The sequence below is a fragment of the Myotis yumanensis genome, unplaced genomic scaffold (assembly GCF_028538775.1).
Source record: "Myotis yumanensis isolate MYYU_CA2020_CCGP unplaced genomic scaffold, mMyoYum1.0.hap1 SCAF_6, whole genome shotgun sequence".
In the NCBI taxonomy this organism is placed as follows: Eukaryota; Metazoa; Chordata; class Mammalia; order Chiroptera; family Vespertilionidae; genus Myotis; species Myotis yumanensis.
In genome coordinates this window covers 59610003-59627334 of record NW_027223757.1, presented here as the reverse complement: position 1 = coordinate 59627334, position 17332 = coordinate 59610003, and positions in this window count along the sequence as shown.

The window sequence follows — 17332 nt, the reverse complement described above, 5'->3', positions numbered from 1 at the left end:
CAGGGAGCAGCACAGAACATAGCGGGTGTCAGCGATGCAGCACTGGCAGCAGGCGGCAGTGGAGGTGCTGCCAGCCCCGATGGGCCCCAATGAGAGTGAGACCATGACAGGATGGTGAAGCAGGTGAGCAGGTGGTTCCAGGCCAAGGCGGGTACGATCGGGGGCCTGATTGCCCTGCCAATTGCCCCACAGACCATGACCAGTGGCGGCAGGGGGACTGGGGGTGGCTGCAGGGGAGGGGGGGCTGGGGGGGGAAGTGGAGGGGCAGGGCCACCGCCCGCTTCCCACGCGCTGAGGCAGAAAGGGCAATATTAAAATATTTCTTCTAATTATTTCCCTTTCAATGTGCACGAATCCATGCACTGGGCCACTAGTATAAATATATATGCTAATAAACCAAGTATAAATAAATAAAATAGCATGATTCACAAGCCATTAAAAATATTATCTAGGCTTCCAGTTTAATATGACAGATTAAGTACACATTTACCTCCTCTACCTCCCAAGGCTTCATTAAAATGATAATAATGTGTTTTTTTAAGATATAAACTTCCAACTACAAAGAGTAGAAAATGGAAGCTATTAGTGAACAAGCAATTCCAAAAATCAAAAGAAACAATTCACAAAGAAAAAAATGCAGTATTTCCCTAACCAGTTTGGCTCAGTTGATAGAGCGTCAGCCTGCGGACTGAGGGGTCCCGGGTTCGATTCTGATCAAGGGCATGTACCTTGGTTGTGGGCACATCCCCAGTGGAGGGTGTGCAGGAGGCAGCTGATCGATATTTCTCTCTCATCGATGTTTCTAACTCTCTATCCCTCTACCTTTCTCTCTATAAAAAAATCAATAAAATATATTTTTAAAAAATGCAGTATAAATCCATTTATAAAGTTAAAAAACAGGTACAAGTAATCAGCGTTTAGGAATAATACATAGATAATATTTTTTAAGCAAAGGAATGATTAACACAACTTTCAGTATAGGAGCTACTTGTGATAAGGAGAACACAGGGGTTTCTATCGTGCTTTTTCCTTTCTTACCTAGGGTTTATAGGTACAGGGGTATTAATTTTTTTATACATTTATATATACAATGATTAATTCTTCAAAAGATACTGCAGTCAGACAGTATGTACAAGGCAATATCAGATAAGAAAAACTCTTAGAAATTAAAATTTGATTGCCAAATAAAAGTTCAATAGAAAAATTAGAGAATAAATGTAAAGAAATCTCCCAGATTGCAACACATGGAGACTAAAACATGTGAGAAAAGACAAGAGATTCAAAGGATTATTCTAAGACATTTTACATCCAAAGAATTCCAGAAAAAGAGAAAAAAAAAGAAGGAAAAATTATCACAGAAGTGATATTATCTTACCCATAAAGATAGATCCAGTCTTTAAACCCAAAGAACTCATTCTGTGTCCAGGACTTCAAAATGTTTTGGCAAAATGTCATATCTTTTGAGCATAAAGAAATGGTCCAAAAGCTCCCAAGGAGAAAGGACAGCTTATCTGCAAGGGAATGAAAATCACAGATATTAGCCTTCTCAAGAAAACATAGGGTGTGGCAAGGCAATGGAGCAAAGTCTTCAAACTTCCAAGGAAAGATGATATTTTTCTCAGATTTCTATAGCCAACCTAATAATCACTCATGAGGAATAATGGAAGTATTTTCAAATATGCAAGGACCCAGAAGTTTACCTTAAATGCACCCTTGCTCAGGAATGCACCTGTACTTTAAGAAAATACGGAAGCATTCTATCAAAACATAAAAGAAGGTCACCTATGCCCTGGCTGGTTTGGCTCAATGGATAGAGTGTCGGCCTGCGGACTGAAGGGTCCCAGGTTCGATTCCAGTCAAGGGCATGTACCTTGGTTGTGGGCACATCCCCAGTAGGGGGTATGCAGGAGGCAGCTGATCAATGTTTCTCTCTCATCGATGTTTCTGACTCTCTATCTCTCTCCCTTCCTCTCTGTAAAAAATCAATAAAATATATTTTTTTAAAAAGAAGGTCACCTAGGCCCCCAAAATCAGTGATTCCCAACTCAAGATAGCAATGAAGGGAAATTCCAGAATGACAGCCATATGACTGTCTTAGAGAGAATCCTAGTAAAGATTGGAGCCAGGAGAGAGAGGGTTAGGCTAGAAAGACTCAGAGAAAATATGAGAATTAATAGAATAGATAATATGGTTGTGAGTTTGAAAAAGTTTGAGGATAAAACAAAGGCATTGGTGAAGTGTAGAAAGGAGAATCTATTTGAACTTGACACAGAGAACATTCTCCATTGAGTGGCACAGTGGTAATAACTTGCATCCTACAGACAAGAAAAGTCACTGACATGTTGTACTTTGCTCTGCAGTGACCAACAGGCATGTGTGCTTATATGAGCTCTGGCCCTCTAGGAAGCAGTGATCAAGGCAGAGTAAGAGGTGCAAGAGATTTATTGGGTAAGGATGCCTGTGTAAGATAAAGGGGAGAGGGAGTAGGAATAGGCCGCAAAAGCTTTCAATGCTCAATGTACATCTGACATCTACAAAAGGAAAGGAAGAAAGAAGGCGGCTTGGGTAGGAAGAACCACTCTAAAAAAAACTCTCAGCCAGCCCAACAGGGAGCTATAAAGCCAAAAATTGCCCTTTGCATAAGCCTTATATTGAGCAGCAATGGCTAGCACCTAGAACCCCCACCATGCTCAATCATTGGCTCGATTAGCCCAGAGACAGTCAGAGAGAGCATATTCTCTACTTGAATACTTACTTTGATGGACCTCAAAGGTGCTACAGCTGACTGCACTTCTTGCTGCAGAAGCTCTCTTAAAAAGAGACTTGATTCTATTTTGTTAGCTTATTTTGTTCATTAGATTCTACATATTTGTGAAATCATACCGTATTTGTCTTTCCCTTACTGGCTTATTTCACTTAGCATAATACTCTCCAGATCCATTAATGCTATTGCAAAAGGTAAAATTTCCTTCTTTTTCACAACTGAGTACTATTTCATTATACAAATATACCACAGCTTTCTTATCCACTCATCTACTGATGGGCACTTGGGCTGCTTCCAGATCTTGGCTATGAAATCTATATACTTTTGTTAACCAATGTTATCCCAATAAATTAAATAAAAATGAGAGAGAGAGAGAGAGAGAGAGAGAGAGAGAGAGAAAGAAAGAGAGAGAGAGACCTGAGTGGCATAGCACACTTCTGCCAATATATGTAACACACTCACCCAGACCTCAAAGGACATCACCTCAAGCCTTTAACCAATTACTATATTACATCAAAATCCATTTATTTTAGTGATATGCACTCCTTTAAATCAGGTCCAGATGTGATTTAGTCATTTATGCCTCCTCCACCTACCAAAAAAAGGGCAATCGTCTTAACCAATATACCCAATGGTAGAAGAGTGCAAGGTAACTACAATAAAAGCTACCCAGTTAACTAATATCTGCAGTTATATGGAATACACTTCATGTGGGAAAACTGCATGCAGGTTGCTCATATAGCTTATTTTTTCTAAATGACATTTGAATAAAGATGGTCATGGTGCTGGGGACCTCTTGGCATCATCAAGGATAACTGCCACTGGTCTCCCTTGTGTCCTTGATTTCTTGTTCCTCCCATGGGGGCAGTTATATTTTGCATCAAGCTTTAGGAGTGGAAACAAAGGCTCAGGGGCAAAAAGGATTCAGGATAATGAATAAACTAGATTGAAAGCCTTACATATAGGTAATTATGGATCTTTATAATTATTTAATATAGGGCACATTTTTATGAGATAAAACTTACATAATGTGTATACTTAAATTAAAAATTAATCTTAAATTTGAAAAAAAACATATGGGCCCATATTGTGAAAATTCCCAGAGCTCATAAGTGTCTCCATTAACCAATGTAGAAGACTTCAGTTCTGCTGTCCACCTGTCTATTTTCCTCACAGGCCTCTGCTTTTGCCCTCTGGGGGTTTCTTTCTTGTCCATTATCCTCCGTAGACACAACTGAAGTGAAGCTGCACAGCTTTCACAACCTACTTTCCACCAATGTATGTTTGCAGATTTGCAAGTTGCTTTTGTGGTTAAAAAATAATAATAATAAATCAAAGGCTTTTGTAGGCTTGGCATGTGGATTATTTGGCAATAACATTCCCTCAAAGCACAAAGATTTCTTCACCAGATCATTCCAAGACTTGAGGACGGACATTTTAGTCACCACCTCTCTACTCTGCCTACAACACTCTCCGGCAGTTACTGGAAGCCAGCCGAGACTTGGATAGAAGGGCAACACTCTTAATTGCCTCTTTGCAGCTAGACTGGTTCCCACAGTCTGACAGGGGTGCTTGAAAAGATTTGGGGCCTTATTCTTATCTTTGCTAAAACTGACAGTTCTATAATTGCTTGAATTTGGATTATAAAATTAATTGACTTTTTCAGCTCTTTAAGGGCCCAAATTACCAAGACCACAGTCTTCTGAGATTGCCTCAGACACTGAATCCCTCATCAGAGTTATATTTCCTTCCGTTTCCACTTGCAAACTAGCTGAATCTAGCCTGAGCCTCTTCTGATGTAGGACCTTTTAAACCAGGTATGAGGCAACCAACAGACATTGAATTTTCCCATCATTTTCCCTGGAGTTATTGGCTCATTTGGTCCATAATCTGCTTGTCCAGGTATATTTGCCACTGTTTTGCCACACCATTACAAGAAAAAGTAACTCCCTTTACATTCTGTAATGTCTGTATACTTGAAATTATCAAACAAATGCATCTAAGTTTCTATTATGTGCTGTACTCTACTTTCACATACCAAATTTTATATTCGTTATGATATAGGTTCAGCTGCATAAAACAGAAATCTGAGCTAACATACTTTTTAAAATATAGAAGGTAATTTCTCTCACCCATACAGCAGCAGGATAAAAGAAGGGGGAATAAGCAGCACAGCCCCTTCTTTTAAGGACAAGTCTTTGAAAGTATCTATCATATATCATTTTCCCTCACAACCCCAGGCTAGAACATACTACATGACCTCAGTTTAGTGAACGGAAAGCTAGGGAATAAATGGCCGTGTACGCCACTAAGAAATCCCAGGGACCTCCTGCTGGAGAGAGAGAGAGAGAGAAGGGAACTCAAAGACAACCAGTCTCCTCTGCCACTCTTCCCCAAGTCTTGCCCCTACTCAACGGCAAATATACAGACTATTTCTCCTAAGACAGAACTTACTTCACCAAGACTGATGATAAATTCTTACTGACCGTGCTGTAATCTATGCTCTGATTTTCAAGGCTCCTTAATTATACTTCTTTCAAAGCCAAGCTCAAATATGATATTTAAAAAAACAAAAAACAAAAAACACCTCAGGCTGTTCCAGACTGACCTCTCCATTCTTTGCACTCTCAGCAATGCAGTTTAGCATTTGACTATTCTCTAATTTTTAGTGTGTACATGTTTTGTCTATAAAAAATGATGCTGTGCTCATCACAAGAAAGCTCCATGATTTAACACCCCCTATTTTTGCCCCACAACATATATTAAACTGTTAATAACACAGAGAGCACCAAACAAATCATGATTGATGGATCAAAATCCTGTCATTAAACACACAAGAATTGTAAGAAAAATAACTTAAAAGCACAACAAATAATCTTTATTTTCTCTGATGCCATGGTCTGGTAAATGAATTGTTTGGATTTCTCTTATGAGTAATTTTCCAAGAGTTTACAAAAACATTTTTTCCTCTTTAAAACATATTTCTTCTTATTAAAGTATTATAAAATACTAACATATTATAAAAATAGCAAAATACTACAAACTCTAAATAGGGAAATAAAATTATCTATAATCCCTATAAGAATAGATTACACCTATTAATATTTTAGTATATAATCTTCAATGAAATATATTATTTCAAACACATTTCAATGAGAATTACATACACAGGGATTGAATTTTCAGAAAACTATTATCTTAAACTAGAGGCCCAGTGCACAAAAATGTGTGCACTCGGGGGGGAGAGGGGGTCTCTCAGCCCGGCCTGTGCCCTCTCGCAGTCTGGGACCCCTCGGGAGATAATGACCTGCTGGCTTAGGCCTGCTCCCGGGTGGCAGAGGGCAGGCCCAATCCCTAGGTGCAGCCCCTGGTCGGGCTCAGAGCAGGACCAATTGGGGAGTTGGGGCGCCGCCCCCTGTCATGCACAGAGCAGGGCGGATCGGGAGGTTGCGATGCCACCCCTAGTCACGCTCAGGGTACAGCCAATTGGGGGGTTGGGGCACCGCCCCCTGTCACACTCAAGGCAGGGTCGATGGGGAGGTTGCGGCGCCACCCCGTCACGCACAGAGCAGGGCCGATCAGGGGGTTGGGGTGCTGCCCCCTGTCACTCACAGAGCAGGGCCCATCAGGGGGGTTGGGGCTCCGTACCCTGTCACACACAGAGCAGGGACGATCAGGGGGTTGAGGAGCTCCCCCCTGTCACTCACAGAGCAGGTTCAATCAGGGGGTTGGGGAGCTCCCCCCTGTAACGCACACAGTAGGGCCAATTGGGGGGTTGAGGAGCTCCCCCCTGTCACTCACAGAGCAGGGCTGATAGGGGAGTTGGGGCACCACCCCCTGTCACACACAGAGCAAGGCGGATAAGGGGGTTGGGGCGCCACTACTGTCACACTCAGGGCAGGGCCGATGGGGGGGGTGGGTTGGGGCGCTGCACCCTGTCACACACAGAGCCGCAGGGCGGATAGGGAGGTTGGGGCCCTGCCCCCTGTCACACACAGAGCCGCAGGGCGATCAGGGGGTTGGGGAGCTCCCCCCTGTCACACACAGAGCCGCAGGGCGATCAGGGGGTTTGGTCGCTGCCCCCTGTCACGCTGATCCCGGTGCCGGGAGGCCTCGCTGCTCCGCTGATCCGGTGCTGGGAGGCATATTACCCTTTTACTATATAGGATAGAAGCCTGGTGCATGGGTGGGGGCCAGCTGGTTTGCCCTGAAGGGTGTCCTGGATCAGGGTGGGGGTCCCCACTGGGGTGCCTGGCCAGCCTGGGTGAGGGGCTGAGGGCCGTTTTCAGGCTGGCGGGTGACTGAAGCTCCCAACCTGTCCTTTTTTCCTTTTTTTAAAATTCTGGGCCAGCTTTAGCTCTGAGGCTTTGCTCCAGCTATGAGACCTCTGCTGCTGAAAGCAGGTTTCTGGCCTTTGTTTACCTTCTGTATTTGAAACAATGTTGCCATCCTGCTGGCTGAAGCCCGGGGTTTTGTTTAGTTTCTATATTTGTTACAATGTTGCTTAGAGTGCAGCTGAGAGGCCGGCAAGGCAGGCGGGGAAGCTTGGCTTCCTCCGTCACTGAAGCAAGCAAGCCTCCCTGTTCACGTCAGCTGCCTGGCTGCCGGCCATCATCTTGGTTGGCAGTTAATTTGCATATCTCACTGATTAGCCAATGGGAAGGGTAGCAGCCTTATGGCTAATTACCATGTTTCTCTTTTATTAGATAGGATAGACTTAATGATCTTCCTTATTTGTATCTCACAGGACTTCATCAAGTCTGCTGACATTCTTCTCTCTACACTACTTTCAGCACAGCATGTATTTAAGTTTATTTTATGCTTTCAGGATTTACTATAGACATATGCTTGGCTTTCAGCAGTATGGTGACATATCACACCATCTACAGTCATAAAACAAAGCATATGGTATTTTTATGTGTTTCTTTTTTTATTCTATGGATTATAAACATTGTTTTTAAGAAAAAAAAGATACCTACACTATAAACTTATTTTTATATATGCTTCAATATATTTTATGGTCTTCACAATTCTTGGCAAGAGACAACAAGATATATTCTCTCAACTTTCAAATAAAATTTCCCAAAGATACATTCTCCCTTTAGGATGTTAATCATTAAATTATATTGACCTCTTCTTATCTATCTATATCACAGAGTGATGATAAAAATAAATGGCAAAATAAATTGAAAAAAATTCAAACTTTTGGAAAGAATAGTGTTCTATCAAGGTGAAGAACTATTTTATTTACAAATTCAACATTTATTTTGAAACAGAAATCACCCTACCATTATATTGTGTATATATGCATATATTTCTCAAATCATTATTTTCCATATCAATAAAAATCAAGTCATTGATTGATTTTCTTTTCTGTGTATGGGGCTCCAAAATCCAAAGTATTTCACTACAATGATCTCCTCTCTATATTGAAAAATAATGCATCCCAGTGAGAATGAATGACCATCTTCTTGTTTAAAAGAGGGGAAATTACAGACTAGGCAACAGAATTGCAAAAATAAACACTAGGTCTGACATAAAATCAGGAGGTACTATCCTAATAAATAGCTCCATTCCTTTATTTTTGACTTATCAAACTGTTATTGCTAACTTAATATTTTTCATATAGGCATTTGGCAGTTTAGAAAACCAGAGAAAGAACTGACTCTTAAACAAAAGTGAATAATTATTAAATTCAGATAATATGTATATGGATGGTTATTTTATTACTCACTAATTTTCAAGTTCTTTAAATTGTCATAATAAAAAAGCTGCTCTATCCCAAGGTTTCAATCACTTCCATTTCACCAGCTAGTACCCCTTTGTTAGCCAGAATTAGGACCAGCAAAGCAATTCTATCACTCATATCTTTTAAAAATGACTTGACAGAATAGTGTCTGATTTTAACTGCATAAGCCAACTAATAGATGTCCAGATAAGAAAAAGTTCTGCCTTCATTATCCCTTAGTTCTGTGCAATTTCTGTGATCTATTTTAAGCACATACATTCATTTGCCCAAGAGGTCTTTAATACTCTCCAACAATATCATTAATGTCCATTCCCCAAAAGGATTTCCTGGGTGCATCTGCTTTCAGGTTTTTAGATTTCTATAGAAGAATATATCATTTTTATGGATACTATATATCTTCTTGCCTCATTATATGGCATTTTTTGATAGTCATACTGATGAAAAATGGCAAAATAGAGATTTTTATCATTTGAGTTAAATTGGCCACTCAAGCCATGGCTGTTCTTGCTCAGTGGTTAGAATGTTGGCCTATGCGTTGAAGAGTCATGGGTTCGATTCCCAGTCAAGGGCACATACCTGAGTTGCAGGTTCCATCCCTAGCCTGGCCTGGGTATGTGCAGGAGGCAACCAACTGATATGTCTCTCTTACATCAATGTCTCTCTCTCTCTCTCTCTCTCTCTCCCCCCCCCTTCCTCCTCCTCCTCCCTCCTTCTCTGGCAGTCTCTCTAAAAAAAAGAAAATCAATGGCAAAAATATCTTTGGGTGAGGATTAACAAATAATCTATGATAATAAAAGCATAATATGCTAATTAGACCAGATGACCTTCCAGACGAAGCCAGGGCTGCGAGAGAAGCCCGGGTCCTGGGTGCCAGAGGGAAGCTGATGCCAGCAGCCAGGGAAAGGAAGGCCTACTCTTACACGAATTCTGTGCATCGTGCTTCTAGTAATAATAATAAAAAAAAAATTGGCCACTCACTCAAAGAGTACCCTAGACCTCAGATTAATCTTGAAACTAATTTTAAATGATAGCTAATATTTACAGAGCACTATTTTCCTAACCGTAGGCTAAGTACTTAGTTGCATCTTCTTATTTAATTCTCATAATAATAATGACACTATGTTTATTATATCTGTAGAGAAAATCTACCTGTTTTTCAGAGAACTGATGCCATGCAATGCAAAGAATATCACCTACAAGACTGTTAATAAGGCACACACAGCACAATCAGTCTCTCCATATGATCTTCCCTTGACTAGAATGCAACTGAAAACAACATAAAGAGAAAGAAATTTGAAGTCACCTTTCTACTCTGCCTATCTCAGGCTGCTAGAAATATACATGTCAATGCTCTGAGCCACTCATGAAACTTAGCTGTAGTTTTAAGGCTGGCCTATAGACTTTTACAAAATAAACATCCCATAATTTTTCTAAGGCCTTAACATCGAAAAGTCCTGTATGCTGAAAGAGGAAAAATCCTCTTCTCCTTTGCATCAGCTATGCCTACTTCCTAAGCCTCTGGGCCCTGCTGTCATCTTCTGAGGCTCCAGTTGGCCCAAAACACTGCTAAAGCCACAGACTGTATCGATCAAGATTAAACTGCAACAGCTGTACTAGTACACTCTTAGGCTGAGATTCTATTGCTGTTGCTGTGGTCAGAGTTTAATGAGACACACCCCAACCCCTTTCACCTGCTGCCATCACCTTGCTGTGGTCTACATTACAGGCCCTTATACTTGCTGAATCCTTTATATTCACCAAAGATGAAACTCCCATCTTTACTGAACATATTGCTTTTGATTTAGATAAGGACTGAGAAGTGTTTAAGGCAAGGTTGGCCCATATTAAAATGACTATATATATATATATATATATATATATATATATTATATTTAGGTGCTCCTACATTGGGTACATATATGTTTACCAGGGTTATATCCAATTGTTAGACTGATCCCTTTAGTATTATGTAGTAAGCTTTGTTGTTTCTTGTGATGGCTTTCATTTTGAAGTCTAATTTGCCTACAAACGTCAGGTGGTCATAATAATCTGGCATATATATATATATATATCCCACATTCAAAGGCTGTTAAATTGAATTGTTTACCCATATCTTTGGAAAAAAATCACTTCTACTATCATGGTAAACAACCTGCTTCCCTATTTATAATGGTCTAGCCCTCTAGCAACTTCAGTGCGAAATTATAGCTAATTTGCCTACAAAGGTCAGGTGGTCATAATAATCTGGCCACTCAGTGTATATTTAGGTGCTCCTATGTTGGGTGCAATATGTTTAATAGGGTTATATCCTCTTGTTGGATTGATCCCTTTAGTATTATGTAGTAATCTTTGTTGTCTCTTGTGATGGCCTTCATTTTGAAGTCTATTTTGTCAGATATAAGTATTGCTACTCCAGCTTTTTTTTCTTTTCCATTTGCATTGAAATTTTTTTTCCATCCCTTCACTCTCATCTTGGGTGTGTCTTTTGTTTTGAGGTGGGTCTCTTGGAGACAGCATATAGTTGGGTCATGTTTTTATATCCATTCAGCTACCCTATACCTTTTGATTAGAGCATTTACTCGATTTACATTTAGGGTTATTGTTGATAGGCACTTATTTATTGCCATTTTAATTCTGTACGGCTGGGTTTCTCTGTTTCTTCTCATTACAGCAATCCCTTTAGCAGTTCTTGTAATTCTGGCTTGGTGGTGATGTACTCCTTTAGCCTTTTTTTGTCTAGGAAGCTCTTTATTTGACCGTCTATTTTGAATGATCGCCTTACTGGATATAGTAATCTTGGTCTCAGATCCTTGCTTTCCATTACTTTGAGTACTTTATTCCATTCCCTTCTGGTATGTAGAGTTTTTGATGAGAAATCAGATGTCAGCCTTATAGGAACTCCTTTCTAGGTAACAGTTTTCTTTTCTCTTGCTGCCTTTAAGATTCTCTCTTTGTCTTTAATTTTTGGCATTTTAATTATGATGTGTCTGGGCATGGGCCTGTTTGGGTTCTTCTTTTTGGAGTTCTCTGTGCCTCTTGAACTTGTGTGACATTTTCCTTTACCAGGTTAAGGAAGTTTCCTGCCATTATTTCTTCAAACACCTTCTCTATGCCTTTCTCTCTTTCTGGCTCTTCTGGCACACCTGCTATTCTAATATTGTTATGTTTCACATTGTCCCACAGCCCCCTTAAGCTGTTCTCCTGTTTTTTAATTGTTTCTTTCTTTTTGGTTCTCTGATTGAGTGGTATTTTCAACTCTGTTTTCTAATTCACTGATTCAATCCTCAGTTTCCCCTAATCTGCTGTGTATTCCTTCCAATGTGTTCTTTATTTGTGTTATGTCATTCTTTATCTCAGACTGTTCTTTTTTTATAGTTACTATATCTTTGTTTATGCTGTTGAGCATCTTTACCATCATTACTCTGAACTCTCAGATAAATTTCTTATCTCTGCTTCATTTATCTCTTCTTCTGGAGAATTCTCTAGTTCTTTCATTTGGGGGTTGTTTTTCTGTCTCCTCATTTTGGCTTTCTGTTTGGGTTTGTGACTATGTATTAGGTAGATCCTCTACACCAAGCATGTCAAACTCGCAGCCGGCTGCGAGTTTGAGATGTTTGCTCTACACCTCTCAATCTGTAGTGAGGACAGTGTTAAAGGCTGTTTCTGACTAATTATATAGACTCAAAGCCTCCAGAGACTGCCTCTGCCTACAGACTGATAGGATTCCAACTTGAACTGCCACCCCACGCCAGGAAATTGTCCTCAGGTATGGTGAGAGTTTTTTCCAACAGGGTGGGGCAGTTGCTTCTGTCTGGAGCCAATTGTTATTTTTAACCTCTTAAGTGGCCTCAGAGCAAGGTGTTTTCCAATAGGGTATGTCAACTGTCTTCCCCCCAGGCAAGGCAAATGTCTATGTGGAAAAGATGTCCTCCGCTGCTTGAGGGAATGATTCAGCCCAGAAAACTTAGGGTGTCTGCTTTCTGAGCTCTATCCCCCAAGTCCCCAGTCCTGACTTCTGCTCTCACAGCTCTAGTCCACTTCGCCCTCCCTCTGCTGGAGCACATGCTGGGTTTAAACAGAATAATGTGCAAGTCTGAAAATGATCTTTGATTTCCCTAAAACAGAAGACACTTACCATTAATACTCCAGCACCAGGCTAAATGTACATCTGGGACTGCCATATAAAATCTTACCTCTCTGGCCTTAGTTTCACATTATTTTCCTGTGGCAGAGAAAATGGATATCTAAAATGCAATTTTCCCCTAGAGATAACATTTTATGTACTATTTATTAAACCTACATTGTGTGTCAGGAATCTAAAAGAACACACAAAAATGGCCTCTTTATAAAACAGTCTTTTCAATTACTTCTCAGCATAATACCTTTGTAACTCTTCCAGAGGCTGTAAAGTCCAAGGACTAGAGTTTCCTAGAAGTGTCATTACTGCTGCTAGGCAACAATGAACCTGCTCACAGGGTTTTTCCATAGTCTCTCCTTGTTGTACTATATTTTATTTCCTTCCCTTATGGAACATTTCCCTCACAGTCCTTTCCTATCCTGTCAATTTAAGGGAGAAAACCCCAGCCCTTAGAGTTTGGTTCCCTTTACTTACAAATGGATGAGGCTGACTGCCCACCTCTTTAATAAAATGACACACAAATACCCATACTTATCAAAATATTTCTAATAGTAACCTGCTAATGAGTCTAAAATGTCAGCATCTAGAGTCATTCCTTTGAATTAAGAATTTCACCAGAATGTTTCTGTTAAAGTTCAATTGATACCTGGAAAAAGCAATATAATCTATATCACCTGAAACAGGAAATATTTAAATACTAATATCTCCTCCACTCTTTCCTGAATTTCTTTAAGATATGCAGACAAGGTCAATGCTGGTTAGGGGGCTTATCTTCTTGTCACGCGTTGGGGGATCACATACTCAGTTTATACATCAAACAGGAAGTGACCATTTTCACCAGGAGAGATTTAAACAATCTTCCCACTGACCCAGGGCCTAATTATAGCAGACAATGTAGATCATGGTAGAACAGAGAAAATGCAGCCATTAGTGAGAGGAGGAAGAATCAAGACAAAAAGCAACCCATAAATCTATTTCCACATTAACAGAGAACTTAGCTGCCTAAAATTCTCCCACCATATTAATAAAAGTTAAAAAAAATCTGCCCTAGCTGATTTGGCTTAGTGGATAGAGCATCGGCCTGTGGACTGAAGGATCCCGGGTTTGATTCCAGTCAAGGGCACATGCCCAGGTTGCAAGCTTGATCCCCAGTAGGGGGAAGCCAATCAATGATTCTTTCATCATTGATGTTTCTATCTCTCTCCCTCTTCCTTTATCTCTGAGATCAATAAAAATATACATTTTTAAAAGTTGAAAAATCTTCATCATTCAAAGTTAATGACACACTCAGAGAAGAGCAAGAGAGAGGGGGATACCTGAGAAATCACATGCTTACACAAAGCAGTTTCATGATGAGGCACGGTGGAAGATATAGACTGTGTTGTGAACATATCTGAAGTTCTTTGGTGTTATAATTAAGTAAGAGCTAGCAAAAGATTTACATGAACATACTAATAAAAGAACAGAGGAAAGGAGCATGGAAAACAAATAACTGATGAAGAAAATTCATACTAATGTTTCCATGTAACAGATGAAAATTGTAACCAAATATAAACCATAGATATAAAACACTCAGTAAAACAAATGTCTCTATAAAATAGGACTTCATAAACAGAATTATGCAAAATCAAGGAAGACATAGTAACACAACACAATTAGTTAAAGATAAGCTTGCAAATGCACTAAAGAAGTGAGAAAGAAAATTAAAGCCATTCCAAAAATTATGACCACAGAAGTCATGAAAGAAAAAAATGCAGACACATGGAAGAATATTTTTTTTAAGAAACTGAAGTGAAAATGATCAAAAGATCATTTAAAGATCAAAGTGAAAATAACAGCTAAAGAAGGTAAAGAAAATGGAGGAAATGCAGCTTTACATATGGGCATACCTTGTTTTATTGCACTTCGTTTTATTGTGCTTCCCAGATATTGCGGGTTTTTTATTATGGCAACTTCATATTGAGCAAGTCTATCGCTGCCATTTTTTTAAATAGCATTTGCTCACTTCATGTCAATGTGTCACATTTTGGTAATACTTAAAATAATTCCAAAATTTCATTGCTATTATATTTGTTATACTGATCTTTGATATTACTATTGTAATTATTTAGGGAAACCACAAACCATGCTCATTAAGACAGCAAACATAATCCATAAATGTTGTATGTGTTCTGAATGCTCCACCAATTAATTATTCCCCATCTCTCTCCCTTTCCGTGGGCCTCCCAATTCCCTGAGATACAATATTAAAATTAGGTCAGTTAATACCTTACAGTCTCTCCCTGACCGGTTTGGCTCACTGGATAGAGCGTCGGACTGCGGACTGAAGGGTCCCAGGTTCGATTCCGGTCAAGGGCACGTACCTTGGTTGCGGGCCAATCCCCAGTAGGGGCTGTGCAGGAGGCAGCTGATCGATGTTTCTCTCTCATCGATGTTTCTAGCTCTCTATCCCTCTCCCTTCCTCTCTGTAAAAAATCAATAAAATATATTTTTAAAAAATAACTTACCGTCTCTAAGTATTCAGATTAAAGAAGAGTTGTACATCTCTCATTTTAAATCAAAAGTTAGAAATGATTAAGTGTAATGAGGAAGGTTGAGATAGGCCTCTTATAGCAGTTAGCTGAGTTGTGAATGCAAAGGAAAAGTTCTTGAAGGAAATTAAAAGTGTTACTCCAGTGAACATATAAACTATAAGAAAGCAAACAAGCCTTATTACTGATATGGAGAAAGTTCTAGTGGTCCAGGTGGAAGATCAAACCTGCCACACAACATTTCCTTAAGCCTAAACCTAATCCAGAGCAAGGCATTAACTATTTTCAATTTTATGAAGGCTGAGAGAGGTGAGGAAGCTGCACAAGAAAAGTTTGAAGGTAGCAGAGATTGGTTCATGAAATTTAAGAAAGAAGCCATCTCCATAACATAAAAGTGAAAGGTAAAACAGCAAGTGCTAATGCAGAAGCTGCAGCAAGTTATCCAGAAGATCTAGCCAAGATAACTAATGAAGGTGGCTACACTCATCAACAGATTTTCTATGTAGATGAAATAGCCTTATATTAGAAAAATATGGCGTCTAAACTTTCATAGCTAGAGAGAAGTCAATACCTGACTTCAAAGCTTCCAGGGACAAGTTAACTCTCCTATTAGGGCGAATGCAGCTGGTGACTTTAGTTGAAGCCATACTCATTTACCATTCTGAAAACTCTAGAACCCCTAAGAATTATCCTAATATAGAAAAACCCAGGGTCCATAATGTCAAAAATGACTGAAGGCTCGACCGACCGGAAGTCAGTCCTGCAGTCAGTACTGGAAGTCAGTCCTGCAGTTAGACCCAGCACTGACTGCCACCGTTGTGGGCTGCAGATCAGGCCCGAGAGAGGCCTGGAGAGAGAAGCAGGGTCTGATCCGTAGCCTCTGTGGCAGCTGTTGATCAGCCCTTGCCTCTCTCTTTCTCTCCAGGCCTGGCCAGCAGCCGCGCCTCTCTTTCTCTCTGGGCCTCCATGGGGGCTGCTGATCAGCCCTGCCTCTCTGATCAGGCCTGGAGATAGGCTCGAAGACGCTGACTGGCATAGAAACTGACCAATCAGAACCAAATCTGGGTGAACTGCAAGGATCCAATGGCTGCCTAGGAGGCAGAGCTTTTGACTCTGACTGGTATAGAAACTGACCAATCAGAACCTAATCTGGGGGAACTGAGAAGGCAGAACCTAAGGTAGGGGCTAAGGAGGGGTTTTAAGGGCAACAGTTGTTTGGTGTAAGGTGTAAGAAAGCAGTTTAATTTTTTAACGACCGGTTTGGCAGTATGGTGCATATGGCTCGCTATCAGTCCAGATATAGGTATTATGTATGCCAAGAGCATCTCCTCCTGCTGAAAAAGGCTTTCCTCCCATCCCATTTAAGCAATCCTATTCTATATAATCTATCTATACTAATAAAAGGGTAATATGCTAATTAGACCGGGTCAACCGGCCATCTTCCAGACATCCGACTTCCTTCCAGACAAAGCCATGGTGGTGGGGGCCGAGGCAGAGGCAGTTAGGTTGATCAGGCCGGTGGGGGGGGAAGTTGGGGAAAGATCAGGCCAGCAGAGGAGGGCAGTTAAGGGCAAGATCAGGCCGGCAGGGGAGGGCAGTTGGGGGCAACCAGGCTGGCAGAGGAGGGCAGTTGGGGGCATGATCAGGCCGGCAGGGGAGGGCAGTTGGGGGCGAGATCAGGCCGGCAGTGGAGGGCAGTTGGGGGCGAGATCAGGCCGGCAGGGGAGTGCAGTTGGGGGCAATTAGGCAAGCAGAGGCCTTTGGGGGCAAGATCAGGCCGGCAGGGGAGGGCAGTTGGGGGCGAGATCAGGTCGGCAGGGGAGGGCAGTTGGGGGCGAGATCAGGCCGGCAGTGGAGGGCAGTTGGGGCAACCAGGCTGGCAGGGGAGGGCAGTTGGGGGTGAGATCAGGCCAGCAAGGGAGGGCAGTTGGGAGCAAGATCAGGCTGGCAGGGGAGGGCAGTTGGGGGCTAGATCAGGCCAGCAGGGGAGGGCAGTTGGGGGCAACCAGACTGGCAGGGGAGGGTAGCCGGGGGCGAGATCAGGCCAGCAAGGGAGGACAGTTAGGGGTGATCAGGCAGGCAAGCAGAGGCAGTTAGGGGCAATCAGGTAGGCAGGCAGAGAGGTTAGGGGCGATCAGGCAGGCAGGCAG